Raw genomic sequence first — 16481 nt, 5'->3', positions numbered from 1 at the left:
CATATCATTTTTGTACTTTTGTTAAACAATCCTTTAATCACATTGCAGTGCTATTGAAATGGCTGATTTTGTCAACTAACCAAATCCTGAAATACATTTTCCAGGGCCTATACAGTAAATGCAGTGAGCATGCTATCCCAGTTTTTATCTACCGGTCATAGATTACTCTAAAATCAATTCCAGCCTTCCTTGCTGAGGTTGAATGTTTGAAGCATAAGTGCGGGCACATCCATCCGGAGGGATCACTGCATGCTGCCAGCAGCTGGGGTTTGGGGGAGCATGGCAGTTATGCAAAGCGTGTGGCAGACAGTGCAGCTCCTCCCTGTGTGTGGAGTACTATAGTCCCTGTGAAGTGCTGTTGTGTGGACGTCTGCTGTGAGTAATAGCAAAGCTTGGCTCTCTCCTCAGAGACACCAAAACTGAGTGGGAGGACTATGTCGTCCTGCTTCATAGAGGAGGATGTATGCTTTTATACTTGTTTCTGTTTTGCCGGGAATGTTTCCTCTTCTTGGACTACTTGTGTACACAAAATCTTTCTTTCTTTTTATGTATTTCATGGCTCTATGGTGCTTTGGCAGTTCTGCACCCTGAAACCCTGCCCAAATGTTTTAATGCAAAGCATACCCAAATTCAAAAAGCCAGCTTAGCCAGCTAGTACAAAAAAATAAAATAAAAAAAATAAACACACACACACACAAAGAAACAACAAACTATTAAAAGATTAGTTTTCCCAAAAATGAAAATTTGCTGAAAATTAACATACCCTCAGGTCAGCTAAGATGAATTTTTTGCTTCATCTAAACATATTTAGAACAATTAAGCATCACATCACTTGCTCAGCAATGGATCCTCTTCAGTGAATGGTTGAGGTCATAATTAGAGTTAAAACAGCTGATAACAACAATAAAATAACCCACAAATAATCCACAAAACTCCAGTCCATCACTTAATGGCTTGCAAAGCTGCATGTTTGCAATAAACCCATCAAGGCGTTTTAACTTTAACCCATAATCATGCTTCCTTCAGTGAAAAAGTCCATCCCCTCGTGTGGTCTCTCATTAAAATTCACTGACATATTATATTGACATGGTGCTTCATCTGTGCATATTTCTTTCCTGGTTGAAGTTAAAAGCATCAACGATGGAATTGTTTCTTACAAACATGCAGATTGTCGTTTTAAAAATTGCACTGGTGTCATACTGATTACTTGTGGATTATTGTGATGGTTTTTATCATCCAACGGCACCCATTCACTGCGGAGGAGCCATTGGTGAGCAAGTGATATAAGACTACATTTCTCCACATCTGCTGAAGAAACAAACTCATCTACATCTTGAATGGCCTGTGGGTGAGCACATGTTTGGCTGTTTGTTTGTTTTTTTGAGAAGGGAGGGGGGGGGGGGGGGGGTTAAGCTATTCCTTTAAAAAAACATCATTTATGACACAAAATGCTCCTTTTATTATCTCATTGTGTGGGCTACTGTGCATTGAGGCAAGTCTCTGGCCCCCTGCCTCTCAGTCAGCTTGTCCCAAAAGAGTGACTCCAAGCTGGGTATTGGCCTTCCCGGAGCCGGCCCTTTTATGGAAGTAGCGTGGGAAAGAGCTCCTTCAGGAGAGGGCTGGCGTGTATGGGTATGTTCAGCCGTATTTGTGTTGAAAGGGGAGGTTAACAGCCTTTTTTCATTCCCGGTCTGTTGTCTTTGTCAGTCGTGGAGCGTGAAAAGCATCTGTGCAGGTGAGCGGCAGCACAGGCAAATGTGCTCAGACAGGTGAGAAATGGAGTTGGGCATAAGCTGCCATTTCTGCTGACTAGAATAAGCATTTGTTTGGCATTAATTTAGCAGGGGAGAAACACAGATTGCACAAGCCTTTCTCTTTGGGCTGCAGTATGGAGCCTCCTATGGCCCGCCCTGTCATGTCCATGAGGTATTATTGCACTTCAAGTCTCTTTCTCCCATTTCTTTGCAGTGTAAAGAGGCTGAGCATGTCCCTCTTTCTCACTGTGTTGTGTATGTGGGTGTTTGTTTGGCTGGCTGATTGAGCCAGGATGGAGAACAGGATTAGAGGTGAATATCCACCTCCTCTTTGTATTTGTCCTCTTGTTGGGTTGCTGGAAGCCTCCTAAACAGAGCAGTGAGAGAACCCGATATATTTGCTCTCTCTCTCTCGCTCGCCATCTTTCTGTTTCATGTCTCTGTATTTCTCCTCCTCCATCCCACTGTCTCATCTCTCTCTTTCTCTCTATCTTACACTCTTTCTGCATACAAGTATCTGGGCCTCGGATCGTTTTTCCCCCAGACTCAGAATGGAGCTGAGCCTCTAAAGCCCTGCTGTAATCGTGAGGGATTTCACATGATCAAAGGCCCTCTTTTGTTCTTCCAGGTGTTTGAAAAAGTTAAAACAAAAAGTGGGTGGAACTGTCAACCGTTCTGTGGTACAGCTAGTGCCTGGCATAAAGCTTCCTCTTCTCCCAAAAGGCGCTGGTAAGGAGATGCCCTTTTGCAGTGATTTTTGAATGGCTTTCAAAACACAAACTCGTTGCTGAGTCATGGCAGCAGTCTTGGAGGAGACATCTTCTGAAAACCGTCATGTAGCGGTTATGTGGGTGCTTTAACAGTTGTCATTTTCTTGTTCACGTTTTCTATACTACTTAGCTGACCTTTGAGATAGATTTCATCGATAAATGACCTGACAGGCTCTATAAGGGCTTTTCTTAAGGTTCTTGTATCCGATTAGCCTTTGAGTAGGCTAATTTAAATGATTTGCTTAAGCTCACAGTATGTCTGGTAATCTCATCATAGCTTATGCAAAGAGACGCACAGGAGGAATTTTTTTGTGGAAATAGCTCAAGATTAAGAGATGACTTGAGGTATTGTCAAACAAGTCAAGCAAATACAATGCAGAACATTTTGTACTGGTAAAAATCTTTAGATGGCACTTTTTGTTTCTGAAAAGTTACAGTAGCACAGTACAAGGGAGAGTACATCCAACAATGAAATTTACCTACTTTCAGATCTGTTTCACTTTTCCCCCCTTTCTGTGGAACACAGAAGGTATTTAAACTATTTATTTATTCATTTTACAGAAAACAGTAAAAACCTGTTAATTGATTAATCTACAGAGTGAAAAATATATTAATAAATAAAATACATATAAAAAATATATATACAAAGCTTGTTGGGGCGTATATTTATATTGCATTATTTTAATTAAATTAAATTTAATTTTAAAATAAACTAAAAATAAAGTTAATTTCTTTGTAGGCCTACCCTTAGTAGCCTTTGTATTCTAGTGTTATTTATTTTCAATTCCATGTAATTTTTTTTTAAACAAAACAAATTCAAGAAAGATCTAAACATTCTTTGTCCTTTTTTGCAAACATACTTTGCAAAAATGTCACTGCAGATATTCTTTACAAGTTAAAAGTATGTAAAGCTCAATTATACAACAATTTTAACAAATAAGCACAAGTCAACCAGCCATAGCAATTAAGACCACTTGGATATGCCAAATGACTGCATATAAACTAAAATGGATCCATTCAGGATCACTAAACACACCAAAAAAATAAAAAAATAAAAAATAAAAACATTCTGATTATGTGGAACATCAGCGATCTGAAGGCATCTCGACATCATCAGTAAATAATTCTCCTGTTAGAACGCAATCATCTTTACCTTGATTACAGTCCTCATCCATCAAAACTATACTAACGTGACTGTTGACTTGTTCTTTACGTATCATATATTCACAGCAGTTTTGAGCAGTCAGACGCTGTTTCAAACAGCGCGATGAGAAACAGCTACAGCTGCTCAGAAACAAAGAATATCACAGAATACGTAGAGAAGTGATGTTGTTACATACAAGGGTTAAATTGGGGTTTGTTATATGGGGGCTCTATGGTAACGATATGAGATATATATATTCTCAAATGATCCATTCAAATGGCAGATATATCAAATGTTTATGCATGGGCTAATGAAACTTTGACTCAACTGATTCGTTCAAAACACTGATTAAATTTAAGTAATGAATCGACAAGTTGCTGTGAAAATGTCATTGACCTAATGTCATTGTATTTGTGTGATGTTGCCTATCAAACTGTATTTTAAATTAAATAATAAATTAATTGGTAAACTTTCCATTTAGAATTTTTACGTCAGGATGCTTAGTTTCTTAGTGTTGCCTGTTTTGATTTCTCCTGGAGATGCTGCGTGAACTTCACCTCAGCAGCGCAACCTTAGACTTTGAATAGATGCAGTTGCTAGGCCTATATCCACTATTCACCACTTACTCAAAATGTAATAAAATCAGAATAATACTTGTGTTTTGGTGATGACATAGTTATTTTTGGTTACTGATGTTTTAATCGTGTTACTTGTCTGACGTTAATGAAGCATTAATGTTGATCCCTGAAGTCTTATGTGTCTATGTGCCTGGACAGCCCCTGCCCAATTTAAACCCTGTGTATATACACACACACACACATACATATAATTTAACATATTAATCATAAAATAGCCTAAGTGAATTTATTATATTTGAGTTTAAAATATGTTTATGTCACACCCCCGATTGAGAAAGCATAGCTTTTATGGACAGGGACATACAATGAACTCTGATTCATCATGTTGCCTACCTTTCTGTTTTTTCCAGCTATGCATATTGTTTCTATTTTATCACCTATACATAATATTATGGTTGTTATATATTTAAGTTTAATATTTTGGTAGCTCAAAAAGATTAGTAAATAACAATATATCACCTAATTCAATATTTGGTTTTGTGTGGGAAAATAATACATATTCTGAATTGCTGCCAATCACAGCTGTCTTATTATATTTTTACTCTAAATTTAACAAGCTATTATTATTTCTATGTGAAAGTCATTGGGGACCACAGAAGAACTAACGTCATCCGTTTGACATGACAGAAATGTAGCTAAAAGAGTAAATAATGACTGGATTCACATTTGTGTGTGAACTTTGAACTGGCCTTTTATATACAAATGAGAAACAAGTAAAGAATGTGAAGTCTGCTACATCACAAATGTAATAAAAAATAAACCAAAGACCTGAAAGAACAGCCAGACGTCCTTGACTCATAGTTCACTCCTCTCTGCTTTCATTGTGGCCTCTGCTTTTTTCATTAGGATTTTATGGAAAATTAGCTACTCTGTCTCCCAAATAATCTCAGATTTTGCCAGTGTGCAACGTGATCTTTCACAAGAGACGACACCTGCTCCAGGCATGCACTGCGATTGGGTAATCAATCACTTTTATTGACAAAGGTAGATGAAAGAGTTAGTTCAGTAAAATTGAACATCTGAAAATGGTGAGCTAGAGGCATTGGGGGGAATGAGGGTCAGTAAATCAAATGCTTGAAAATAACCCCCCGCGGGATCTTCTATGAGAGAGATTACCTACAAAGATCCGTTTCCGCCCACTGTCGCCTGTCACTCTCTCCGATAGATGTGGCTTTAAACTGCCGCATTAGCAGGTTTTCACAACTGCACTATCTGGCTTTGAGGACTGAAGACTCTGGGCAACAAACATCGGCTTAGTGGGAGAAGACACGGCTTTCAGAGCAGGATTGTAGAGATCGGTAATCGACACAATGTTTCAACCAAATTTGTAGGCGAATCCCTGGTTAATGTAACTTGAGCCTTTAAACGGTCAGTAATTTTACCTCCGTGAGATTTGAACAGCCTCTAAGAATACATTTTGAATATTTTCTTGGCATATATTGCTTGAAAATTTTCATGTGACACCGGTTCAGCTTTGCAGTGTACTGTAGGTCTACCTTCACTTCCCAGTTTCTCTCGGTGCCCCTCACCCCACCTCCCTTTCCTCTCTGGTCGTCTGCTGTCGGGGTTGTGCGATGCCATCTGCCTCTTATGAGAGCGAATTTAACACCTGCAAATACAGTAAACAATCAATTAATCAGAAGCTCAGGACAATATGCACCTGCCAAAGTGCGCACACACACTCAAGCACGCGCTTGCACACACACACACACACACGCTCCTCCTCATTTTCGCAGTCACTAACAGACCATCAGCCCTTCAGCAGCCAACTGGATCTCGGCACTTTACCACATTTACATATGACTACATTTGTTTGATTTTGCAGTGAGGATGTTGCTATAAACACGTCTGTTTCCCAGAATGTCAGTATTGCATTTAATTGAACATAAGTTGAGCATTCTGCAGTTGCATTAGCTATTTTACGTCAGACTCTTTCAGCTGAATAATTTCGTTTAATTAACCTGTACAACAAACAGGTGCTATGCAGGTGCTATGCTTGGTATTACAGGAACGTTATGTGAAGTATTATAGTAAATGCGAAACAAGGAATGAACAACACATTCAGTCACTAGTTCGAAAGAATGTAGAGCTTGTTAGTAATAATGAACAATAGATTTTTACATATCTGAAGAAATCTTGAATGGTGCTTGTCTGTGTGAAAGTCCCCTTCCACTATGTTAGGTATTGTGGGTGGTTGCCAGCACATTCCTATGCAGTTATTAAGGTGTTTTGATTGTTGCTAGGGTGTCAAAAGTACAACCATGTTTCTATGATATTTTAGTGCCTACAGACATGGCTTTGGTGTCTTGCCAAGTTCCCCTTTTGCCTATTTTAGTTGTAATAGATAAACACAATGCAATTATTATATTTTTTTTTGCCATAATTTAACCACAAAATAGTCACAAAAGCACATCCTGCTTAATGTTAAAGAGAGTTAAGTGCTCTAATAAAGATTTCAGTGTTCCTTTTCTCCATAAAATACCCAGTTTTTTTTTTTTTACCTTACATCTGCAAAATAATGATGAAAAAATAATTTGCATTGGGTGTGTTTTAGATTTGTGTTTATTTGATATATGAAGGTGTGGTTAATTGAATTACTCTGTCATAACTGAAAGTAAAAAAATGTAACTAATATACAAGTTTACGAATAAAACAGACGTTGCATCCATTGCATCCAGCATGTTTAAATTGTGTGTTTCTCACTTTTGCAAGTAATTGAAGCAGTGATTTAATTTGTATCTTTGACCAAATGTTTGTAATTGTTACATCCACACAATCATTATATTATTTTTTGATTGCAAAACTCATATAATTTCTTATTTCAGGTTTAAAGTTTTTGAAAAACAAATAGTCACATCTCTTTCAGCAAATGCAAACATGCTATAAATGTTGTTACAGCATTGGACTATTTTCATATCAGCTGGCCTTGTCCACCTGCTTCGATAAGGTCAGCGATCCTCCGTACTACATTAAACATACAGCTTTTGTTTCCCGGCATGTGTAGGAGGGAGGTTACCATGTTTCACCTTCCACAGTGTTAAAGCTAAAACTCAAAGATAAATAGGAAGTTGAGCGTCCTTGTTCTTTGCACTCTCTAAACTTACCTCTGTGCTCCTCTGTGTCTGTGCTTCTTTGGAGGCGTTTCAGAGGCAGCTTGGCTTTTGGTCATGACTTTCTGTTGCAGTTCTTCCATTTTTATATGAATTCCTATTGCGCAGTTTTAAATAGATGAATAAGCATAATTAACTTTTCTGATAGCTCATGAATTTCACATGAATCTCCACAATCTCATAGTGCCTCTCTGTTCTGTTTCAGAAGATTAGCCTGCTGGTTTTACTGAAAACATACATCCAGATATAACGACATCCACACCAAAGCTTTTCACCCCACTGTCGAGAAGACTGTTTGAATGCTTCTTCAATTTAATCATGCAAATGCTCACTTATTATAACTCTTATTGTGTGTCTCATCAAATTTTCATTTGAGGTTACAGATGGGGTATTTGTTGAACCGCATGGAATGTAAAAGGACAGAACTAGTCCATATCATTAAATCCTCCAAGTTGGTGGATGTTCTTCTGGCACATACAGTTGCCTTGTTGAGTTAGGGGTATTATTAATTAAATATAACAAATAATCGTGTGTCTGATCGGTCTCAGGCACGTTTTAATGGAACCAGGTCTGAATAAAAATTCTCTAAAATGTTCTCAGTTCCCTTGTTTGTAATTGTCTGGCAGACTTGCCATTTGTGTGGATAGTGTCTACCTCTTTTTTTTTTCTGTTCTTACAGAGTGTTAGTTTTGTCGTTCAAGCATCGGTGAACAAAATCAGTCTTAGCGTTATTATTATCAGGTCATTGATTTTAAAGACCCTCTTTCCCTTACACTTGGTAGGGTAAATAGAACAACTTTCTAGCTTCAGCTAACAGATCTCGGCAGGCACATCACTATGCTTGCAGTTCAGGACCTGTTTACAAATAAATGTTGTTTAGGTTTAGCTGCATCAGCGGCCGTGGTTTCACACAAAACTGCAGCTATGCGCTAAGTATGAAAACAAAATTCTAGGTGTTAACCTGACCATGACCATAAACCAGCGCAAGATAGACAATCCTGTTTAACGTTTTTGTCATGTGCTACTAAAAATAGTGCCATGTGGCCAGACGCTAGCAAACAAACCAGACCACACTCTACTATCGCTGTCTGACTGTCTGCACATGCTAAGCTTAGCTAATCCAGAGGTCTACAATGACCTTTTACCATCTGTTATGGTGCTCTGCTACCCCAGTTCAAGAATTGAGTGTCTTTTTTTTGTCTTTTCCATCTGCTGGTAAACAAAGCGGTTATTTCATGGTATTTCAGTATGAGCAACCTGATAAAACTGGAAGTTTTTTAAGAGGATAATATCTTTAAATGTAATTCAGGTCTTGTGAGGGTCCGTTTGACTGAGGCTCCATCCCTCTGTGGGATGCTGGGGTGTCTCTATACAGTAATTGCCTGTTTTAGAGGGCACAGTAGTTCTTAACACATCCACCGTTCTTAATGCTTCCTCCTACTAATGAGTAAAGATAAGACAAGCTGATGGATCCTGCGAGGATTGGAGCCAGCTGATCTGAGATGGCAGCGTACTTCATTACGGCCCCGCGCCCCAGCCGACTCCTCCGTGCCAGCTCACGCTCAGCCTGCCATCTCCTGCAGATCCTTTGAACACAAATGCCAGACAAGTCAGCAATCAAGAGTTTCTGCTTTCATCGCTTTCAGAAATGCAAGAGGCCTGCCAGTAGGGTCTCAGCCCGAGAATGAAGCGCAGGGCCTTGTCTTTGTGTTAATCCTTCACATAATGAAGGATTTAACATGAAACATTGGGATTTATACATGAATGATGTCAGGAAATGTACGTTTGCGCCTGCTAATGTTGGGTTGACATTTAGTTCAGTGGGCCTGGCTTATGGATTAAAAGTCTGGGTTTTGTGACCCAAAAGTTTTAGGTTTAAACAGCAAGCCTGCTCCAGGAGGGCCATTATTCTGCAAAGTTTAGTTCTTCTGAACCAGCTAATCGAGGGCTGCATCTAAATTCTTACACCATGTCTACTAGGGGTGGGGGGAAATCGATTGTCCTAACTATCACAATTCTTTTTAAAATGATTTAAAAATAGATTGGTTTACCACACAGAACGATCAACGTATGACATCACGCGAGAGCGATTCGACATCTGCTCCCTATAGCTCTCATGGTGCTTTGATATTTTTTGTTAATACGACTCATCTATCCAACAATGTACCTCAAACAGGGGTGTGCAAACTCTGCTGGATTGCACACCCCTGTTTGAGGTGCATTGTTGGATTGAATGAGTGCACTCAATAATGTCCAGTATGGTTTCAGACACTGGAAATAGCTGTAATTGGGTATAGGTGGCAGACATAGCCATAGAAACTTGCATTTAAATATTTGTTGGAGCTAAACTCCAATCCTAGAGATTTAGGTAGGTTAGCTTTTTCAAGCATGTTTGATTTGACATGGAGCTAAACTCTGCAGGAAAGCCCTTACGGAAGGAAAATATATTTACCAATATATTTCTTAAAATATATTGTGATATATTGTAATATATTATTTTCCCTTTTTATTTTCTAATATTTTATATATTTGAATACATCTAATAATATGTTGATGATACATATATTATATAATATATTGCAAAATATACAAATGATTGCCGCTTTCAATATATGGCAATATATTGGAAAAAGTGAATATATATTAGAATATATGCCTAATATATTACGTGATATTTTCCAATATACTGCAATATATTTTTGTTTCGTAAGGGAGTGGCCTGTCTCAGAGGACATGCACATTTGTTTGCATGTGTTTGGGTTTTTGACAAGCTTTTCCAGGAGTTTAGTGTCTTTCAGATTCTTATGCATGCTCACAGATGGGTTATCATTATCTAGAAGCTAAATTATGATTTTTAGCCAGTGGTTCAGATGTGGTCATTGAATGTCAGAGTGATTGTTGAGTAATGAAGGCCTTCACTCCTTGAAAGTGGCCAGTTCTTCTTGAGTGATTGAGCGAAAAATCAGATCGCCAGTGAATATTTCTTTCTGTGTAGCACTCAGGGCTTAAAGCAGTCTCTTGTGCCTAAATTTGTACTGCTAACAGAACAGAAGCAGCTTTGGAAAATAAGTGCATGCAAAATAACATTACTGCAAGTCGAGCAAGGAGTTTTACAGTGGTTTGCATTTTCAAAATGGAATTAGAGGGGAAAGATGAGAGCGAGAGAGAAAGAAGGGGATGACTGCAGGCTTTTGTACCAAGCTGATAATACTGGATTCAATTCTCTTGTATTGTCTCTCCCATTCTGCGTGGATCTGAGAGACAGGCCCGGCTTACTGGCTGTTTGAAACAAATGAAACTGCGTCCTTTCTTCTCTTTTCTTTTTCTAATGAAGCGCTGGATTGCCTGTGCTTCTACAGCAGAAGAAAAGTAGTAGCAGGAGAAAGATTGAACACTTGTTTGTTTGTTTCCGTCTCATCACTGCAGTGGCCCCAGGGATCACGCTTGACGTGAAGCCACCCCTAAATGAAAGTTGTCGTTGTCGTGTGGGCAGCACACTGGGTTTTCAGACCCGAGGCCGCATTGTGAGGGAATGGAGGGGGTGGCATTTTGTTGTATTATTTGTGATTTGTCTTTGGGGGTATTAAGCCACAAAATCAGGACTATTCCACTAGCAAACCAAACTGGTATTATATAAAACCAAAGCAGATTAACAAAACAATGGTAAAAAAAAAAAAAAAAACACATCATGGCAACTATTGGAAAAAGGCCTTACTATGTCCTTCCCAGTCATATTCATACTTCATGTTAGTCATATCCACATTTAGATTCTTGAAAAAAATCTATTTTTATTTTTTTTGTTTTCAAAGCTAGAGAGCTCTTTCTTGCCTCAACAGAACAAGAAATGATTTCATAACTGAACTCATGGACTTTTAGGGTTATGTTTTGAAATCCATCCTGTCATCTGATTGACAAGCCCTTATTTCTTACACCGGTCATAATATATTCCAAAGGTTCATCAAGCACGACTGATTGCCAGTTCGGCACATCATTTGAATAATTCAAGACAGGAACATACTTTTTATATTACACGGAAAGATATTTGAGCTCTTTCTCAAAGCTCTTGCGGTGCAGGAAATTACATTGGTATATATCGTTCTCCCTTTACTTCGAATATCAATCCTTTTAATTAACAACATATCAAGTGCTGGGAGAATATAGAAAAAAAAAATGTAGTTCAGTAATGCAAAAGAAAACGATCACAAATTAATAAAAAGGGATGAAGTGAAAATGCTGTTAGCCAGGGCTTTACAAGAACCTGAAGGAGGGTGATTTTATTAATAGGATCCTCATTTAACCTATGCCAAGTTTATATAGCTCTGCTTGCTAGTCAGACTCCATATCTAAGCAAAATGTATCTCTTCAAAAATGGCAGACTTACTCGGTTTTGTAACTGAAGTCAATCTCCCTTTCGCTTTCAGAAGCTCAGATCAGTGCCTAAGCCTTTGAGATGCTGAGAGCTAGAGAAAAACAGACACGAGGAGAAATCGAGTAGAGATAGAGAAGGAAATTGTTTGCCGCTGCTCAGATAGATGGATTATAAGGGTCACATTATAGCTATCTGTGTCCACCGGTAAAGAGCGATCAGCTTCCTTTCCATTAGAGCCGGAAACATACTCAATGAGAAATCAGCTGAGTGGATTTCTCTCCATCATGTGTCCTCAGTGCCAGGCGCTGTGGCTGTACCCTCGGCCACAGAAATACTGAACTGCTGAGCTCAAGTCTAATCTAATGAGGGTCAGGGATTGTGCATCTTCCACAGGTGAATGGAATTATGAGGGACAGTGAGCATATCTATCTGACTGCCATCTCTGCTTCATGCAGCAGTCTGCAAGCCTGCAACTGCAGCAGACCATTTGAGATTTCGTCATGGAGGCTGGGAGGAAGGCATATGATGAGGAGAGAGAGACGTAGGGTGCGTCCGAAACAGAAGGCAGCTGATTTCCTGCTTGCTGAGCAGGTCCAGATGGAATCGGCAGACTGTTTTCTGCATTTTCTAAGCTGATTGTTGGGGGGAATTGATGGAATGGATTTAAACGATGTTAAACTGATCTGTTTTTCTCTGTCTCTCTCTTTTTTTTTAACTAATTGGTTGCTAAATAAAACATACAAGGGCCAAGAGATGTGTTAAATTATGTGTTGGCAGTTTGAATGTTGTGGAAATTTGCTGAGCTTTCTGTGGGAGAAGGTTCCATGTGGGTAAGGCAGCGTTTTTGTATGATGCTAACTCTTTGTTAACTTTGAGTTTCAGAGCATCTTTCAAGGCACTGTTATTTAGTGTTTTAGAGTTTTAGAGTTACAATATTAAAAGTTAATCACTGCATAATGTATTTCTTGAAAGGGATTGACTCATAAGTCTTAAGATTTTACTGCAAAATTACAGTTTTTATACCCACCAATACTGCAACTATTTGTGCAAATATACAGTGAAAACTGTAATATTGTGAAATAAAATTACTTTTTTATATATAACATTTATTTATTTATATAATGTCAAAGCTAAATGCTCCACAGTCATTACCCGTTTTCAGTGTCACAATCCTTCAGATACAATTTCTAATATGCTGATTTAGAGTCAAGAAACATTTCTTATTTTGTAAAAAAATAATTGTTGCTTAATTGTTTTTCATCTTTGATGAATATAAAGTTCAGATGAACAGGTTTCATTTGAAATAAAAGTTAGTTGCAATAGTATACATGTCTTTACTGTGGTTTTTGATCAATTTAATGTGTCCATACCAGAAAAAGGTCTTTCTGACCCTTAACATTTTGAATAGTAGTGTATGTTATGCATGAATGACCCTGAATCGCTCTCATTCACTCTGCTTTGATGCTAGATTTCATGCACTGGATTGTGGGTTATCATATATGCAGCTGGACCAGATGGACGCATCTCAGTTGACAAGATGTTATCCAATCATTCTATTTGGTCTTGCCTTGATGGCCTCTTACCTCCGGAAACTGTCTGACAAGAGACTGAGAGAGATTTACAAATAGAAGCATGAAGTGCATCTTATTCCAAACAGCCCAGAAGAGCTTTAACATACTCCTTGTGTAATTATCCGAGTCAGATGTTGAATACATTTTGCAACAGATGGTTTTCTGTCTCAACCACATACCTGCCTGTGCTTGCATTTTTCTTGTTGAGCCCAATAGATATAACTGACTCCCAACTGAGGTTAAACTTCCTGTTTACCTCAGACTTCATGGCTGATTTTCATAGCCACTAATGAGCAGTTATCAATCAATACATCATTCAATAAATAATAAACAACTTCCTCTGCCAAGTCTATTGCTCCAACGTTTTTCCGTCACTCATAGGTCTCCCTCAAGAAGACCTGAAAGGTTAAACCATGCTTCTCAACATTCTCTGTTCTTCAAATTAACATGTGCTGCTTGATTTAAGAGCACAGAATGTGAAATTGGGTCTGCCTGCGTATAAATCATTGCTTGCTTTTAATGTTTTATGTATTCCCATTAAGATAAATGTGTCTTATTCACCACTGCAATCAATTTGAGAATTTCACATAGATTTAAGGGGTTTCAATTGTTCTCTGTTGAGCTAAGAGTGCCCGCATCCTTAAATAATTGAAAATGTGAAATGAACCTGGTAGACATGAATAGATAAGAGGTGGCCGCATAAGTCTTTGGAATTATTGGATTTCTGTTTTGGTGTCTTCCTGTGTGTCTCATTCTTTCTCTTTGTCTCGATTTGCTGTTTTGTCTTTGAGCTGTGGTTTTGTAAGCACTATGTGTTGTCCATTGTTACTCATATGATCTTGAGGATACAGCATAGAAGAATCAATGCTCATGTTTCATGCAATATCGTGTCTGTCGGGATTTGTCCAGTGGTACTGTGAAGAACAAATTTTGATCCATTGGCTATGTTTGGAATGGAATACTAGCTAACCACATACTGAATACTGAGCTGTATATGCTTATTACTGTAAAGAAACACAATACAGTGGGTATTTAACTCATCAGTCTTACTTAACATTAAAATTACATTAGATACTGATAATTTAGAATTTAAATACTGACCATCAGTTGTCATACATTTTTTAGCCAGTGCATCCCTAGGTCAAGATGCAGCTGTAACTTTTGTTATAATATATACATACATACATACATATGCATCAGCACAGTAATCTTATTCCCTGATCTTGAAAGTTTTGCAAGTTTTAGAAATGGCAAGTGAAGATGATTCTGATTTTCACTCTGACTCATTTGTCTTTGGTGATGTGTACTTGTTTTAATGACTCATTTTGTTCTATTTCACTATGTTGACTCATAAAAGCTGTGCTCTCTGTGACAGGGAACAAACTGCCCCTTGACTAAAGTTTCATTTCCAGCCTTTTCACTTTAAGTTGAACTTGTTTAAATCGAGACACAGCATTACATGTAGCCTAAGCTTAGTACGTGAAATCTAAATTTGCATTTCATCAAAATGTCATCTTTCTTTCATTCAGTGTACATAAATTCCTAAGCTCATTTCCAGAGCTTTGAAGTCTTGCGTTGCTGGAGTCCTCTCAACCATTCACAGATTCTCTCCAGAAATCCTGATGCACGTGAGGTGGTTTCCAGGCCAACGGAGGGCGAGCGTGTTGGCGTGTATTGTGATGCGCCCATGCGTGAGTAAGCAAAGGCCTTCGCTGTATCTCCATGAGCTCTCAATGAGCTTCTGGGTTCACGTGGCTGTCAAATGTCAGTTACCCAGCTCTTTGGCATCAGCTCGAGGGTGCGATGACGTGCGTGACCTACAGCTGGGTTTGCATAAGAAGTGCTTTATTAAAAACCACAACATACATTTTGAATTCTGTAGATTCATAGCTGATGGCCAGCACTCAGTGGGTGGACAGGCCACAGTTGAGGGTCTTACCATGGCACATGTTCAAATCAAGCCCCCTCTTTCAACAGCTTTCCGCTTCAATAGAGTCGGTTGTCTTTGAAGAGAGATGTAGGGAGGGCTGAACAGAAGAGTATCCTGGTGATGATCTGGAATGTATTGTTGTTGCGCACTCATGCAAACGGTTCATTACTTTGGGGCTTATCAAATGGTGCAATATCACGCACTAACAATGTGATTTAACTGCTAACTGTCAAGTTAATCAGTTTCGACTTGCACAAGTACTGTATTTACACCCTCGCACGGGTGTGAGTCTGTGTGCTTGTACGTGCGAGGATTTATGATGTGGTTTTGACTTGTAAAAACAAACGTTTGCTTTTACGTGTTGTGAAACGTTAAGCCCCAAAGAGATGAATATCATGGATATGTTTAAATGACATTCCATAGTGTAGTCAAATATTTTAGGCAAACGTTTTTTTATCAGTTTTCTACATCAAATCGTTTTGTCATTCTTACTTAAAGAGGTTCAGAAAGTTGGCGTTCTTTAAAGCAGGATCCAACACTCATTTAGGCAGCTCATTAGATTCCTTCTGCATGCTCGTTTATGGGGCCGCTACGTCTTTGAGAGCCCTAGCAGCGCGTAAAGGCAAGCCAAGGTCATACGCAAAGAAAGAGAATACAAAATAGGCTGGAATCTGCAGTACAGTATAATCATTCTGAACATGAGACATGGCAGGATATAACTTGATCTAATATTTTATGTAGCACATCATCAAAGTTTAATAGATTGAAATGTTACTTTCTCTTTCATTCAGAGGATTCATTGCATTAGGATAAAGTGACATCTGCACACATATATTGCTTGAGCTTGATTTTGAATCAACATTTTAAGTAAAATATATACATTTTAATATTTGATTCCTTTTACCTCCAAATGAACAGACCCAAAAATGAAAATTTTGTCATCATTTACATCATGTCGTTCCAAACTCATGATTGTTTAATCATCAAAATGTAATTTTACTGAAACCTCATTGTTTTCTATCCCTCCATTTGAAATCTAGGTAAACAAACTAAGTACTATATTCCAATATTATTAGAATATTCTAAAAATAAGTAAATAAATAAAATCACAAGCCATCGTAAAATTAATCAATTTCAATTGAGCAGTTTAACTAAAAATCTTTTGAAAAGATAAATTCACTTTACACAATGAAAA

At 38.2% G+C, this 16481-nt stretch overlaps 2 protein-coding genes across 4 annotated transcripts in view; one reads left to right on the top strand and one right to left on the bottom strand.

Annotated features, from left to right (window-relative positions):
* The window catches only part of LOC127966768 (cell adhesion molecule 2), a 456176-nt gene that overhangs the window by 3318 nt on the left and 436377 nt on the right, over positions 1-16481 (top strand). The gene's annotated exons all lie outside the window — the stretch shown is intronic.
* LOC127966770 (C-type lectin domain family 4 member M-like) overlaps positions 1-16481 on the bottom strand; it is a 370290-nt gene that overhangs the window by 52472 nt on the left and 301337 nt on the right. The window lies entirely within an intron of this gene.

Source organism: Carassius gibelio, chromosome B10 (genome assembly GCF_023724105.1).
Source record: "Carassius gibelio isolate Cgi1373 ecotype wild population from Czech Republic chromosome B10, carGib1.2-hapl.c, whole genome shotgun sequence".
In the NCBI taxonomy this organism is placed as follows: domain Eukaryota; kingdom Metazoa; phylum Chordata; class Actinopteri; order Cypriniformes; family Cyprinidae; genus Carassius; species Carassius gibelio.
This window is presented reverse-complemented; position numbering and strand designations above follow the sequence as displayed.